We start from the raw sequence: 16,358 nt of genomic DNA, 5'->3' as shown, positions 1-16,358 counted from the left end.
AAAGTTCTAAGATCGATAAGGAATGTAGAAAATTCTTCTTTATCTTTGAAGGTCCATATGTTGTACATAAGATTGTACATCCCAAAGCATTACTTCTTATGGAACCTTCATCAGGTGTAATTAAAGGATTATATAGTGTTGATCAAATGAAACCCTTCATTCCTAAATAAGTTAATAATTAGTATATGCCACACACGGAAGAGCATTCATAGTTTATTCATGTGAAGTTTTTCGTGATAGTTACGTATTATTTTAAAGAATGAAACAGAAAGCTTAAACAAGTGTTCTACAATAATCTACTGGTACTTCAAAAAAAGAGAAAGATAACCAAAAGGGGGATTTATATGGAGGAAATTTTGCTCTTAGGTCTAAAGGAATTTTGCGTATTTTAAATTTACTCGGATAGTAGGAACAAAAGGGGATGGTTAATAGTTTTAGGGACCATGGGCGTCCAGAGCTGTATGGCTCACGAGAACATAGCAGAGTGCCTTTAATAGAGGTTTGTAATAGTGTTAATATAGAACACACCAAACGGGGCTCTCTCGCTTGTTTCTCCTACATAAATGGCAATTACCCAACAAGGTGTCCGAAGGTAAAGAGAGCCGTGCCGAGATTCTAAAGAAAGTTTTGCTTGATTTCTTCTTGACCTCAGGCATAAATAAGGTATTAGGGAAGAGGATGACGTAAAGTAAATAGTACTATTAGTTATTGTGAGAAACTTATTAGCAATATACATTCTTGGAAAGAATAACTCTAGTAAATAAATGAAACTATAACTAATCTATCACAATTTGAATGCTCTGTCCTAATGTACAACGTTAAAGAACGTACTAAATTAGTATTTATTAGCAACTATTAACTGAAGAGGAACAATCTCCCTATATTCGGCTACGAATTACCATAATAGCACAATTAAGAGTAAATGACAAATAGTCACAACAATATCGTATTAAAAGGATTAAATCTATCTAAGAGCAAGGGCTCTAGGTTACGTAAAATGTGAGAAAAATGTATTAACAGTTAAATATTGTATATTGAAAAGTTTTAATTCGGTTAAAACCTGACAAACTGAGCTTGTGGGTGGGGTATGTAGTGGGACGAAATTAAGCGTCACCCATCCATCAAAGTCAGCCCAGTTTGCAGGTGACTATAAGTTTAATTTAGTTTTTGTTTATGTGTTTTCTTATTATTTGTAATAAATGTGAATTATCTAAAAGTTTTGTATTTTTTTTATGTGTTTCATGTACGGAGAGATCGGCGCAACGAACGGGGACAGCATCTTCGTTGCCGCGACCAGAGAGGAAATTGCTGGCCGCTATACGTCGCGGGTCGACAGCCAAGGAGCAACAGAAGATCCTGGAACCGAGTTGTTGCGTCGTGTTTCTAAAATATTAAAAATGAATTTTTATACTCTTTTTGTACAACAATGACGTCATAATGATCTTAACCTTATTGAAAAGTTAGTCACTGTCTGTCAACGCTCAAGTTCACATCTGTATGTACAGGAAGCTAATAAAATAGTGTATGCTACTAAAGTTGAAACACGTGTCGTGAAGATTTATTTATGAAGAGTTATGTGAACGGAGTAATAATATATTTGACAAGATTATTGATTCAGACAGCGTTGGCCGAAACTTTGAATATAAAAAGTTTATTTAATGTGTGATTCTGATATCGATTAGATCAAGATAATGTGTGTCGATATAATTTTCTGAGGAGAAACAAACGAAATTTAAATTCGAAAAAGTTACGAAAACCAATTGGCCCAAGTGATGTAATTCTCAGCACACGACTCAACTGATGTTTTACAGTTTCGTTCAAGAACCATTCTATGAAAATTTAAAAAGAATATAAATAATTTTTTGAAGTGGGTTGTAACTGACGTAGGTGACGAAGTCTGCACATGGTCATACATATATCAAACGAAACCTAAGGCGTCGTTACACCGCAACCTTCCCTGCTACAGATCTTGCATGCTTATTCCATTTCATATTGATTTGCAACGTTACACCTAGATATTTGATCGATGTAATTACCAAGCAATACACTACTAGTACCGCATTCGAACATTATGGGTTAGTTTTTCCCACTCATATGCATTAACTTAGATTTTTCTACATTTGGAGCTAGCTGCCATTCATCACACCAACTACAAATATTTCTGAGTCATAATGTATCTTCGTATAAGTACTCAACGATGACACCTTTCCATACCCACAGCATCATCAGACTACTGCTTAGCTTATCCGCCGTATCATTTTTGTATAGGCATCTTTATTTGAAAAAAATGTTCAAATGTGTGTGAAATCTTATGGGACTTAACTGCTAAGGTCATCAGTCCCTAAGCTTAGCCGGCCGGAGTGGCCGAGCGGTTCTAGGCGCTACAGTCTGGAACCGCGCGACCGTTACGGTCGCAGGTTCGAATCCTGCCTCCGGCATGGATGTGTCTGAAGTCCTTAGGTTAATTAGCTTTAAGTAGTTCTTTCTAGGGGACTTACGACCTCAGATGTTAAGTCCCATAGTGCTCAGAGCCATTTGAACCATTTTGAACCCTAAGCTTACACACTACCTAACCTAAGGACAAACACACACGCACATGCCCGAGGGAGGACTCGAACCTCCGCCGGGACCAGCCGCACAGTCCATGACTGCAGCGCCTAGACCGCTCGGCTAATCCCGCGCGGCCATCTCTAATTCAACTGCTGAAGTTTACATACTACAAGTGGTATCGTGCGACAAGGAGAAAAACGTTCTGAGTCTTTGTGCAATGTAGTGGATTTCTGTCTAAGAAAAATCCAGCCGCTGCTGAGGTTAGGTGTTTGGTGGCAGGTGTGACGGGCGAGGGCGTCAGGCAGACGCCTGCCGCAGGTGTCGGGGCGGCCCTCAGCAGGGCACGGCGGGACGGCGCCTCAAGCCCTCGGAGCCATTAATCACGGCAGGAGAGGCGCGCGCTTAATATCCCGCCAACTCCACAGAGGAGCGCCGCCTCCCGCTGGGGCCGCGCCGGGCCGCCGGGCTGAGGGAGCTCGGGTGCCAGGCACCGGGCGCCGGCACCACACACCGCGCTCGTCTGTTTCACCTCCGTTGCGGCTCTCCCAGGTACTTCACGCTGCAATCAGACCCTACTGTGTACATAAAGGGGAAGACAGAATAGATTCAACGCCCTGGTGTTAACACCTCCTTCTAGAGGATTCTACACTGATGAACCAAAACAATATTATCACTGCCCACCGCCATATTGAATGCCTCTTGGTGGTGACGTAGTAGGAAATGTAAGTGGATTAGGGACGAATAGGCAGTCATTATAGCGAAGATACGGGCCGCAAATGCGGAAATCCACTGAAATATGCGGGTTTGAAAAAGGGCTCATTGTCCCGGAACTGCAGCTGGGAACGAGAATCTCTGAAATTGCGAATCTGGTCGCCTGTTGGTCTACTACTGTCGTGAGCACCAATGAAAAGTGATTGGAGGACGGTGGAATAATGAGTAGGCCATATGGTATTGAACGAGAGCGTCTTGTCACAAAACGTAGAAGTCGGGGGATCCCCCCCCTGTGCAATCCAGAATAGGAAGCGATCTGTGCCAGATCTGACGAAAGAGTAGAATTCTGGTGCAGGCACAAGTGTTTTAGAGCACACCGTTCAAAGGCTGTTGTTGAACATAGAACTCAGCATCACACGACCCCTGTATGTTCCTGTGTTGACCGAATGGCATCGTCAGTTACGATTGCAGTGGGCACAGCATCACTGAGTTTTCACCGTCGATCAATAAAAATGTCTCGTCTGTGGAATGAAACGCATTTCTTGTTACACCAGGTCGATGGTTGGAGTCTTACACGCCGTCATACAGGCGAATGGCTGCACAGAAGATACCCCGCGCCACGGGTACGTGCCATCAAGGGCAGAATTGTACTATGGGGTGCACTGAGTTGGGCTTCCATGGGATCTGTGGTTGTAATCGAAGTCATCATGACAGCAGTAAGCTGCGTGAACTTCATTGCGGACCCCCTGTATCGCTTGAAGTCTCCCCCTACGGCCATGAAATCTTCCAGCAGGATAACTGTCCGTGTTGCAAGGTCAGAATCCTGCTACAGTGGTTTGACGGTCATTATAGTGAACTCACATTGAATTTTTGGCCAGCAAATGTGACTGATCAGTATCCATTGGAACAAATATTGGGCGCCATCTGAGTGTCTGTAAACCACCACCCTGTAATTTGCATGAATTGATTGACCTGTGCATAAACATCTGATGCCACATATCTACAGCCCCATCTACATAAACACTTCGTAAGTCATCGTGCGGTGCGTGACGGAGTGTACCCTGTACCACTAGAAGTCCTTTCCTTTCCTGTTCCACTTGCAAACAGAGCAAGGGAGAAACGACTGTCTATATGTCTCCGTATGAGCCCTAATTTCTCGAATCCTGTCAAGGAATTGTAGAATCCATACCAAGCAAAATCTCTGCTGTATTGTGTTTGCGTAGTGGACCAACACGCTATTAAACAAGTGGTCATAATATTTTGGTTTATGGGTGCATACAAATTTGCAAAGTTATGACAGTGAGTTTTTACGTAATACCAACATTGTGTTGATACCAGGATTAGCAACTTCATCTATTTGCAATTTCCGTCAGGGTTGCAAATAATATTTTTATTCGTGGCTAGTTTCTAATTTTTCTTTCATTCTCAAACCATTATCTATATTAGAAGATATATCCTTGTTAACAAAACATTACAGACAAACATTTTGTGCCCATAAATTACAGAGGTGTGATATATCTTTTATGACGTATCTGCATTTGTAATGTTTCACTGCACAGAATACATTTTTTTTTACACCAAATCAATGTAACAAATATTACTGGAATTACATCGTAGCAAATGCTGCAACCAGTCACAAGAGTTTTTGAAATGATTTCATTCTACCATTACTAGTTTCGGGTCTCAGACCATTGTCAGATGACTTCTTTGTACCTTTCACGTTTGTGACTGCCTGAAAAGCCCTCTTGTACGTAATAAAGACAGACGTTCGATTTTCTTGTACAATCCATCCTGGTCAATGAAGTGAATACTAGATGGAGGGCCGGCCGGAGTGGCCGTGCGGTTCTAGGCGCTACAGTCTGGAACCGCTTGACCGCTACGGTTGCAGGTTCGAATCCTGCCTCGGGCATGGATGTGAGTGATGTCCTTAGGTTAGTTAGGTTTAAGTAGTTCTAAGTTCTAGGGGACTGATGACCACAGCAGTTAAGTCCCATAGTGCTCAGAGCCATTTGAACCATTTGAACTAGATGGAGGATACATTTCATGCATTTGAGTCTAGCGCTCGATGGTCGTTGCCTGCTTACCACAGGCACGCTGCACTATCTATATTTATGGTTAACAATAATGTATGCGCCATCTTGTATTTAGTTCATTTCATTGATCATGATGAATTGTAAAAGAAAATCAAACCTCTGTCTTATAATCTATAAAGGACGGCTTTTCAGGAAGACACAAAAGTAAATCTTGCAAAGAAGTCTATGCTACCATCTGATGATGGCCTCAGGCCCCAATGTTAGAATTAAGTAATTAAAAAAAACAAAAAAAACTTGTGACTGGTTGCAATATTTCCTACAGCGTAATTTATGAAAACAGCTGCTGTGTCCTTGAACCAAAATGGATAAAATAAACATTACTTGACTGTATCACGGTTGTCTTGATATATTCAAAACTCGATAGGCGTCTTTACTTGTTTAGACATAAAAATTTGACAGGCACTTCAGTTGCTTATTGTGTCTATAGGCTCTGTCTCTCAGAGTTGGTGATGTTACAACTAAATACAGAGACGCTATATTGGTGAAGGTCTCATATATCACTGTACTGTTTTATAAATTACTGATATGTCATAAGCTAATTGTTTTACCGAATCATGAATCATTTTCAAAAAGAGTAAATATTATTTTATTTAAATTCAGACTGTCCTTTCATCAATTTGTCTGATTCGTCAATCTTCCGTTTATATACTCCTCAGTCTTCAGATATGTCAAACTTCATCTCTTTAGATGCCACATGTAAAATTTTCGTAATACTGTCAATAACACCTGCTGCATGTTTTGTACTTCACAAATGACGATGGCCAAAAGCAGTCTTGTTTGGGCTGATATTCTCCTTGTATCTAGTTACTGTATTCCTACCAGTCTGGCCTGTATAAAAAAAGATATCATGTTCGACATTGTGATCTACGCACACGAGATTAATAATACTTTCTTCATTTCTTATATTTTTGTGTCTTAGTTTAAGCCTTAATTGACCTGTAGTTCGAAATGCTATTTTGGACAGACTAGGGAAAGCGTGAGAACTTTTCGGTTTTGTTCACACCTTGTGCAATAACGTTTCTGAAAACTTTTTCTGGTACTAACATTTGTGATACTTCGCTGATCTCTTACAGTACTTTCGACATATACATTAATACTTTAAAATGCTTTATAGGGTGCAGAGGATATTTTAAGCAGATTCAGTTTTCTCTACATTACTAGTACATCATTAACATACGGACCGAGCGAGGTGGCGCAGTGGTTAGACACTGGACTCGCATTCGGAAGGACGACGGTTCAATCCCGCGTCCGGCCATCCTGATTTGGGTTTTCCGTGATTTCCCTAAATCACTCCAGGCAAATGCCGGGATGGTTCCTCTGAGAGGGCACGGCCGACTTCCTTCCCCATCCTTCCCTAATCCGATTAGACCGATGACCACGCTGTCTGGTCTCCTTCCCCAAACCAACCAACCAACCAACATACGGTATATGGGATACTCCTCTGCAGGATCCCGAATTTCGCTGCTTTAGTCACTGTAGTAATTATGTGGGATTTATCTACTTGCTGAGCGAGGTGGCGCAGTGGTTAGCACACTTTATTCGCATTCGGGAGGACATAGGTTCTAATCCCCGTGCAGCTACCCACATTTAAGTGTTCCGTGATTTCTCTTATCGCTCCAGGCAAATGCCGGGACGGTTATCTTGACAAAGGCGCTGCCAATTTCCCGTTCTTTCGTAATCGCAGTTCGTGCTCCGTCTGTAATGACATCGCCATCGACAGGACGTTAAACTATAATCTTCCTTCCCTCTATTTACACTCCTGGAAATGGAAAAAAGAACACATTGACACCGGTGTGTCAGACCCACCATACTTGCTCCGGACACTGCGAGAGGGCTGTACAAGCAATGATCACACGCACGGCACAGCGGACACACCAGGAACCGCGGTGTTGGCCGTCGAATGGCACTAGCTGCGCAGCATTTGTGCACCGCCACCGTCAGTGTCAGCCAGTTTGCCGTGGCATACGGAGCTCCATCGCAGTCTTTAACACTGGTAGCATGCCGCGACAGCGTGGACGTGAACCGTATGTGCAGTTGACGGGCTTTGAGCGAGGGCGTATAGTGGGCATGCGGGAGGCCGGGTGGACGTACCGCCGAATTGCTCAACACGTGGGGCGTGAGGTCTCCACAGTACATCGATGTTGTCGCCAGTGGTCGGCGGAAGGTGCACGTGCCCGTCGACCTGGGACCGGACCGCAGTGACGCACGGATGCACGCCAAGACCGTAGGATCCTACGCAGTGCCGTAGGGGACCGCACCGCCACTTCCCAGGGACACTGTTGCTCCTGGGGTATCGGCGAGGACCATTCGCAACCGTCTCCATGAAGCTGGGCTACGGTCCCGCACACCGTTAGGCCGTCTTCCGCTCACGCCCCAACATCGTGCAGCCCGCCTCCAGTGGTGTGGCGACAGGCGTGAATGGAGGGACGAATGGAGACGTGTCGTCTTCAGCGATGAGAGTCGCTTCTGCCTTGGTGCCAATGATGGTCGTATGCGTGTTTGGCGCCGTGCAGGTGAGCGCCACAATCAGGACTGCATACGACCGAGGCACACAGGGCCAACACCCGGCATCATGGTGTGGGGAGCGATCTCCTACACTGGCCGTACACCACTGGTGATCGTCGAGGGGACACTGAATAGTGCACGGTACATCCAAACCGTCATCGAACCCATCGTTCTACCATTCCTAGACCGGCAAGGGAACTTGCTGTTCCAACAGGACAATGCACGTCCGCATGTATCCCGTGCCACCCAACGTGCTCTAGAAGGTGTAAGTCAACTACCCTGGCCAGCAAGATCTCCGGATCTGTCCCCCATTGAGCATGTTTGGGACTGGATGAAGCGTCGTCTCACGCGGTCTGCACGTCCAGCACGAACGCTGGTCCAACTGAGGCGCCAGGTGGAAATGGCATGGCAAGCCGTTCCACAGGACTACATCCAGCATCTCTACGATCGTCCTAATGGGAGAATAGCAGCCTGCATTGCTGCGAAAGGTGGATATACACTGTACTAGTGCCGACATTGTGCATGCTCTGTTGCCTGTGTCTATGTGCCTGTGGTTCTGTCAGTGTGATCATGTGATGTATCTGACCCCAGGAATGTGTCAATAAAGTTTCCCCTTCCTGGGACAATGAATTCACGGTGTTCTTATTTCAATTTCCAGGAGTGTATTTATTTATTTGTTGGGAGCGGAATATGGTGCGGCTTGCCACATTTCTTCTCGTGCTGAGGTAAATAATCAAGTCTTAGCCACGCATTAGCTAGCGTGCAATCGGAATTTTCAGAGTAAGAGATTTCACGGTGCACAGCACCTTCCTTGCAGAGTCTCCTACTGTATAGCGCATTAGTGCAACGCTCTCGTGAGTCCTGGCAAAACCGTCAACAGCAGTGCAAATCTTTTAGTAATTCTTATTGCTTCCCACAGTGAAACCACTGATAATACAAAACTGAGAAATGGGATGGCCCAGAGATTTTTAAGTAATCTACTTTGTGGGCGAATAGGGTTACTAAGGATTTTTGCAACAAGTTTGTCTAGTAATGTTGAAAGCATTCAACGGCTACATATTTATAGTCGATCCATCTTGAATTTTGACGGCTCCGGTTGACTTTGTAGTCAAATGACATCGTGGTTTGATGTCTAGTTCTTCAGATCCTGTATATCTGCCTTTACAACCCACAAGTAATCTTACAATCTGTACTGGAGGCCACATTCGTTCCCATTATCATCATTCCCCGCCACTATCCCTCTCTAGAAACCTTTTCTTAACCAGTTCTGTTCAAAAATGACGTTGTGCAGAAGGACGTACGTTGTGAAGCTTCTTTACTCCAAATATCTGATTTTCCTTTCATAATCTTTTCGCGAAATGCGTGTGACTCGAAGGATTATATCATATGATTCTAGGAGCATAATACGTTCTCAGAGTTTTAACAATAGACCTCTTAGTGATATACACGTACAACACCTTTGTAGCGTCTAACGCAGTAATTTAATAAGCATCTCTGTGAGGCCGATGGGTTTGCTAGACGAACTTGAGACAAAATATGCTGCTTCGATTTTGATATTCTCCGTTTCCGCTGTAGACCCCAGATATCTTCTAAAGTTGACGAGCGCTATTAAACAATCGAATGAATGTGTCATAATGTACCTCTTTAGGAATGAATTTGTTCTCATGATGTCACAATACATTTTTTATCATCTTCTGCCTTCTTCTCGTCAATGTTTGAAACATATTCTTATTGGTTAGTATTTTTTACATCTATCTTTTCCGCCGATTCTACGAAGAATTTCCTTATTTTTTATCTTACCAGTCCATTAATTTTCAGCATCCTTCTGCAATGCTTCATTGCAAACGATTCAATTCTCTTCTTTTCCAGTTTCCTAACATTCCATTAATCTCTACGGTACACTGCTATGCTCGAAACTTACATTCCCAAAAATTACTCCTCAAATAATGGGCTATGTCTGATACTAATGCAGCTGTTTTAACGAGGAAAGCTCTCATCGTATGTCTAGTCCCCCTTGCTTCGTCCATTATCCACGTAGCAAAATTCCTTCATTTCGTCTACTACGTGATCTAGAATTTTCATGTGTGTCACCAGTCACGTTTGTGTACTCCTCATTGCTTTCGTTTTTATTTGTTTTACTCGCAATCCGTACGCACCAGACTGTTCATTCCGTTCAACAGATCCTACAAATTTTTCCTCACTTTCACTGAGGACTGTAATCTCATAACCGAATCTTACCACCGACACCTTGAATTTTAATCCTACTTCTACGCTTTTATTTCATTTTCGTCACTGCTTCTTCGATGTATAAATTGAGATGGGAGGCAGAAAGGCTGCATCCTTGCCTTATGCCCTCCCTCACTTCAGTCTTGCGGATTCGTGATTTTTCCTCCTAGTGCAAGCGGTGGCTTATAATAAACATTTAATAAGCTATATGCCAGAACACCAGAGCGCATATGAGTATTAAATCTTTGAACTCAATTTCAGTTAAAGAATAATATTTTGAGGAATCTAATAATAAAAGAGATCAAAACAATATGCCGTCCCAACAGAGACACAGTAAGATCATCCTACAATGAGCAAAAACAATTACATAACAGTTATGGTGCTAAAATACATCCATAAGTTATAGAAATTAAAATGTCTTGATTTGGCCCATAATGGCTACACAAGACGGTTCCCAGATAAAATGACAACATGTTTCTGCCCACGATTATCTTCACCAATGGACACCAAACAAAAGAGCAAACTAGTTTTTCCCCCTTAGTAGCTCCACAAGGGTAGGCTAAATTAAGCCAGGATAAGCAACTGCCTCACAGTAATTATCAACACTCTACTGCCACCATCATTTGGACCTAGCAGATAACACAATCACATGGAAGTGTTATTATTCTATCGACCATAAGAAAATGAAACACCCAAACACGCAATAACAGGAAATGCAGCTAAGCAAAAGGCACTGTAACTTATTGGCAGTGCAATGTCATCAAAAACGGCCTGAATAAAAATGTTACCACAACCAATTCGTGCAGAATATTGGACAATAGTTTTGCTACAGTCCCATTCCTCATAGCCTCCCGTACTTTCATACAACAAGCTGAATCAGGTGGACTGCATCTTTCCCAGCATACAGCGCCTTTCCGTAATCTATCGGCACACGTCTGGCAGCTACCACTGATTTCCAATAGCAAACATAGCCAACAAAGCACATGTCACTTTGTGTTCTGCATTGTCTTGCCACAAACAACTTCTCCACTGTTCTTCCTCACTGTCAGTAACCTGCTGTCTCCTCCTGGACACTGACAAGAAGACACCGTCGGTTACCCCAGCTCAACAAAGTCCGTGTTACCTCAGGCACGTCCCGTTCTGACCACTGCAGTACACTTCTGCTCTTTTAGAAGATGCTGGCTGTTCCACTACAGTGTTTGTCTCGCTTGGTGGCCATCCACGAACTCTCAACCCGCTCTACCATCTTCACACGATGACTGCAGCCAATCCCTTGGACAGCCACGCTGATGCAAGTCTAACCGGCGCGGCGCCAACAAGACCCCAATACCATCCTTTGACTACTACAGCAGTCTTACGCTGGCTCACAATGGTGTAGCCACTCCCGATCGTTGCTGTTGATTCCCAGTTTTACGTTTCCCATGGCAATTCATTGGGCGGGATCATGCCGTACAAGACAAGTGTGGCGAGTTTGCTATACGGGACCCGTACGGCCCCACAACTTGTCAGCTGCTGCCCACTGCCGCCTCCAGTGCTGGCTCCGGTCGATATTGCCGCTTTCTCTCGTTATACAGACAACATTCTGTTGTGTCGCGCTGTGAGAACAAACCTGGCGAAACTTGCGTGATTGAACTGCTCTGTGTGGCCAGCAGGATGGGCGAGAAACATCGTCGTGTCCCAAAAGTAAATTTCACGGCCCAACTTTATTGTGTGATAGTTTCCACACTTTTCTTGCTATCTACGTAATTGTGTTAATTATTTTTTTCCGAACTTGAACAGTTGTTTGGCTACCACTTACCCCAATGCTTTTAGAAATTGCGAAAGAATGTTATCTACTTCTGCCTTATTTGATCACAAGTCTTTTAAAGCTCTGTTAAACAAAGACTCTAATATTTTATCACCTTTATCTTTCATATCGACTTCCTTTTGTTATTCTATGATGTCAGCAGAAATTCTTCCATTCCTAGTGGTCCTGAATACATAGGATGTCCACCTGGAACCTTCTTGATAAACAAATGCAGTTAAAAATACTATGAGACATAAATACTTGCGATTTGCGGCATCACGTAAAGTAACCGAAATTTTTTTTATTTTTTTTTTAACTAAAATTAATACCTTTCTACACTGATTCTATAATATACTTTACTCAACCCATGTGCACTCAACCATGTGTCAGGTGACAGAGACCGTTACATCCACAATACTTCTACGTAGAACGCTGAGGTCATGCAAAGGTGAAGCACCACACTGTCTTTCAAATAACCCCACAGAAATAAATCCAGAGGATTTATATTCGTGGATGGTTGTGGCCACTCTGTCGGTCCATCACGTCCTCAAGTCCTATTCATCGCAGTGGAAATATTCTGTTCAGCAACATGTAAACTCCAATGCGATGGTGCGTCATCCTGCTGGAAGATCAGAACTGGCGGAACGGGAATGAACTGACGACGGCGAATTACTCAAGCGTCTCCAGATAAACGGTTCCTGTTACTGTTTGCCCGATGGAGAAAAATTGGTCCAGCTGTGCTGTCTTTCATCAGTTGACACCACAAATTCATGTTTTTGTGGCCTCTGACATATTCCCGAAAACTGTGACGGTTTTCCGAAGCCCAGATGCGGATGTTATGCTGATTAACCTTCCCACATGTGTGGAGCTTTACTTCGACTGAGAAAGCGACCTTTCTTAGACAGTGTTTCGCGCGATTTGACCGAAATTCGTCGAGAAGCATCAAATCGTTTCGCTTCAGTGTTTGCACTATTTGAACTTCGTAAGCGTGCAAGCGGAATCATTTCCGCAGTACCTTGTGAATTGTTGAGCGAGAGTGTTTACCTCTCCTGATAATCGGCGAACTTGGTCATCTTGTTTGGTCTCTTATGTTCTCTCCCAGAAACCTACACTCTGTTCACACTTTCAATAGATAGGTACTTGTCATGTCAAGTCTTAATCGTCTTAGTATCTGCTGGCTTCATTTGAAGTTCATGACAGAAATTTCATTGGACAGCAGTGGACGAAGTCACTCCTGCCTAACACACCATGCATTTGGCTCTCTCTTGAGATATGGTCATTTCTGGTAACTAATTAACACCTGAACAAAAGAAGAAGAAAGGAAACGTTTAGAAACAAATCTATAGGAAACTTGAGTTGCTTTACATGATGCCACAAACTGTAAGCATATATCTTCGTACATCCATATTTAAACTGGATGAAGGTGGGACACAGCTGGTATAATTTTTATTAGAAATGAAATTCCTCCAGCTGTACTTAAGATTTTTTATTTACTGCGCTACTAGTTTCGACGTTGCGTCAACGTTATCTTCAAGCCCGTACACTTTGATGAAGTCGGTGGTGTGTGGCACAGTCTAGAAGTCCGCGGTGAGAGCAACACGTGCTCCACATGGTCGGACGTTACAACCCACGAGAAAAAAAAAAGTAGAACCATCTGGACAGAGAGGATCGATGGAAAGAGTGAAATGAGGGTCTCTACAAGAGAGTGGAAATTACTGCTGACGGCTTAGAAGAGAAAATGGTTGTCGATGTATACGGGTATTTGAGAAGTGGTTCATGTTGTGCCTCTGTACTGTTTCTCCTAGATGAATAGCTCGTATTGTTTTCATTACCTTGCAAATTGCTTTTCCGGTGAAAACCATATAGTACCTGTGAAAGCTCCACATGGCATCGCAACAGCTATTATTCTAAGGCTTTTTATTGCAATTCCTGTGGCGTTTGTGTTGCTCTGTGACTGCAATAGGTGTCGCCTACACTTCTATATTTAACACATATGTATTTAGAATTAGTTATTTACGAGGGTTGTCCAGAAAGTAAGTTCCGATAGGTCACGAAATGGAAACCACAGTTAAAACCAGAAACGTTTTATTTGCAATTCCACCTACTTCTCTACATAGTCGCCCTCCAACTTCGAGTGTTGTCGTAGTATTGTATCAACTTTCTAATATACTCGTCATAGAAAGGAGCCGCCTGTACTTTCGGCCAGTTATCTGCACTGGTCTACAGCTCGTTATGTGTGGAAAAATTTTGTCTTCATAACCAGCGGTTCTTGTGAGCAGATATGAGACTCAGGGGGAGCCAATTACGGACTGTATTGTAGGTGATCAAACACTTCTCATCGGAAACGCTGCAGGAGTGTCTGTCTTCATTGTCCCTGCAGTGTGCGGCCGTGAATTGGCTTGAAGAAGGAACTGCTCGACATTTGTGTTATGTGGGCTGCCTGACACAGGAGAAATCTCTAACCAGGCCCTCATACTTCGCGGGAGACGCTATTCCCTACGCATCTTTACGTGCTCACTGTTCTATCAAAACTGAAAAGAGCGAAGCGACACAATCGACTGACGTACTGGAGACACTACCCAACACATCTGTGCAAAGGTTTACCGTATTGTTACAGTGGGTTCCATTTCGCAACCGATCGGAACTTACTTTCTGGACAACCCTCGTACCATCAAACTAACATGTCTTTTATTTGTTTTAAGGTATCTGAAGAAGCTGTAAATTTGAACAAAACCGGTAATCGTTATAAACACGAACGTGACAACATAATGCAATAGAAATATTAAATCTTACTTTTTCGTTTAGTTTTCCAAAGGTTTCTATATTTAACAATAAGTATACCTCTCTTATCCGTGGCACTTCCATATGAAATTTGCCCGTTTAATCTACACAAAGTGAAAAATTTGTAGTTCCAGCATTTACAGGCGCATGTGTGCACTTTGTGTGCCGTACAGGAAAACAATAGAAATCACTCTTTTATGAGCGGCGTTCAGTAAGTAATGTAAGACATTTCTTCTCGGAGAATTACAACTGAAAAAATGTGGAATTGGTTGCGACGCATCGTGGAGTATTTCCGATTCAGCGTCTATAGTTTCATCAAGTTCCGGTAAGTGTCGGAGCAATACGTAGCCTTAAAAATAGTGTGTGTACCGGAGGTGCCACTGAGTTTCTTTTGGAGGGAAACCAGAGCATCGCAGATATTCATAGGCGCTTGTGGAATGTCAGCGAAGGCCTGGCAGTGAAAAAAAGCACCGTGGATCTTTGGGCGAGGCTTCTGTCATCATCGCAACAAGGTCGCGCAAACCTATCCGATCTCCCGCGCGCCGGCCTGCCGCACACAGGAATGACTCCCCCAAGCTGGAAAATGCGGATACCCTAAGTCGAAGTGATGGACGGTTGACAGTCAAACTCATCGCTGCTCAACTGATGGTCGCTGTAGGTAGTGCTAACACTCTCGTCCACCAGTTGGGTACTCAAAGGTGTGTGTCTGCTAGCTTCCTTGACGCCCAACACAAGATCATGAAGGTCAACGAAGGGTTATCTGTACGGAATTTCTTGCGCGTTATCAGGCTGATCGTGACGATTTTTTGTAGAACATCGTCACCGGCGATGAATCATCACTTGGAACCGCAAGCAAAACAGCAATCCATGGAGTGGCGTCATACCATCACTGCTGGCAGCAGAAGCTTCGTTGTTCACCTTTCGCATCGACCCTACTGGACGCAGGAATAGCGCGGCGTATCGTTAGTATGGCACCATCCATACTAAGAAATCGTCTAAAGCCGCATCCTCAGCCGGTAAGGTCATGGCGACGGTCTTCAGGGACTCTGAAGGGGTTGATGTCCTCCCTCATGGTGCAACGATAATCCCTGAAGTGTACTGTGTTACCCTCAGGAAAGTAAAGAAACGACTTCAGCGTGCTCGTCGCCACAAAAATGCAAACGAATTTCCCCTCCACCATGACAACACAAGGCCTCACACAAGACTGCACACCGAGAGAAACTCACAAAACGTCATTGAACTGTTCTTCCTCGTCCATCTTACTGCTTCTTCCTCGCCCATCTTACTGCCTGGAACCCGCACATCACATCTGTTTGGCATTCCGCGGGAAGCAACACGTAGGTGATGGGTAGATTATTGATGCAGCAATACGTGGGCTCTGGGCAACGGCCTTGCCGCAGTGGAAACACTGGTTCCCGTCAGATCACCGAAGTTAAGCGCTGTCGGGCGTGGCCGGCACTTTGATGGGTGACCATCCGGGCCGCCATGCGCTGTTGCCATTTTTCGGGGTGCACTCAGCCTCGTGATGCCAATTGAGGAGCTACTCGACCGAATTGTAGCGGCACCGGTCAAAGAAAACCATCGTTACGACCGGGAGAGCGGTGTGCTGACCACACGCCCCTCCTACCCGCATCCTTATCTGAGGTCGGTCGGATGGTCTCGATGGGCCATTTGTGGCCTGAAAACAGGGTGCTTTAATACGTGGG

At 43.9% G+C, this 16,358-nt stretch overlaps 1 pseudogene; it reads left to right on the top strand.

The window, feature by feature from the left end:
* The first annotated feature begins 16,033 nt into the window (after positions 1-16,033).
* LOC124796647 lies at positions 16,034-16,151 on the top strand (annotated as a pseudogene).
* Positions 16,152-16,358: the final 207 nt, after the last annotated feature.

This window comes from Schistocerca piceifrons, chromosome 4 (assembly GCF_021461385.2).
Source record: "Schistocerca piceifrons isolate TAMUIC-IGC-003096 chromosome 4, iqSchPice1.1, whole genome shotgun sequence".
NCBI lineage: Eukaryota > Metazoa > Arthropoda > Insecta > Orthoptera > Acrididae > Schistocerca > Schistocerca piceifrons.
Note: the sequence above shows the minus strand (reverse complement) of the source record. Positions and strands in the feature narration are given on the sequence as shown.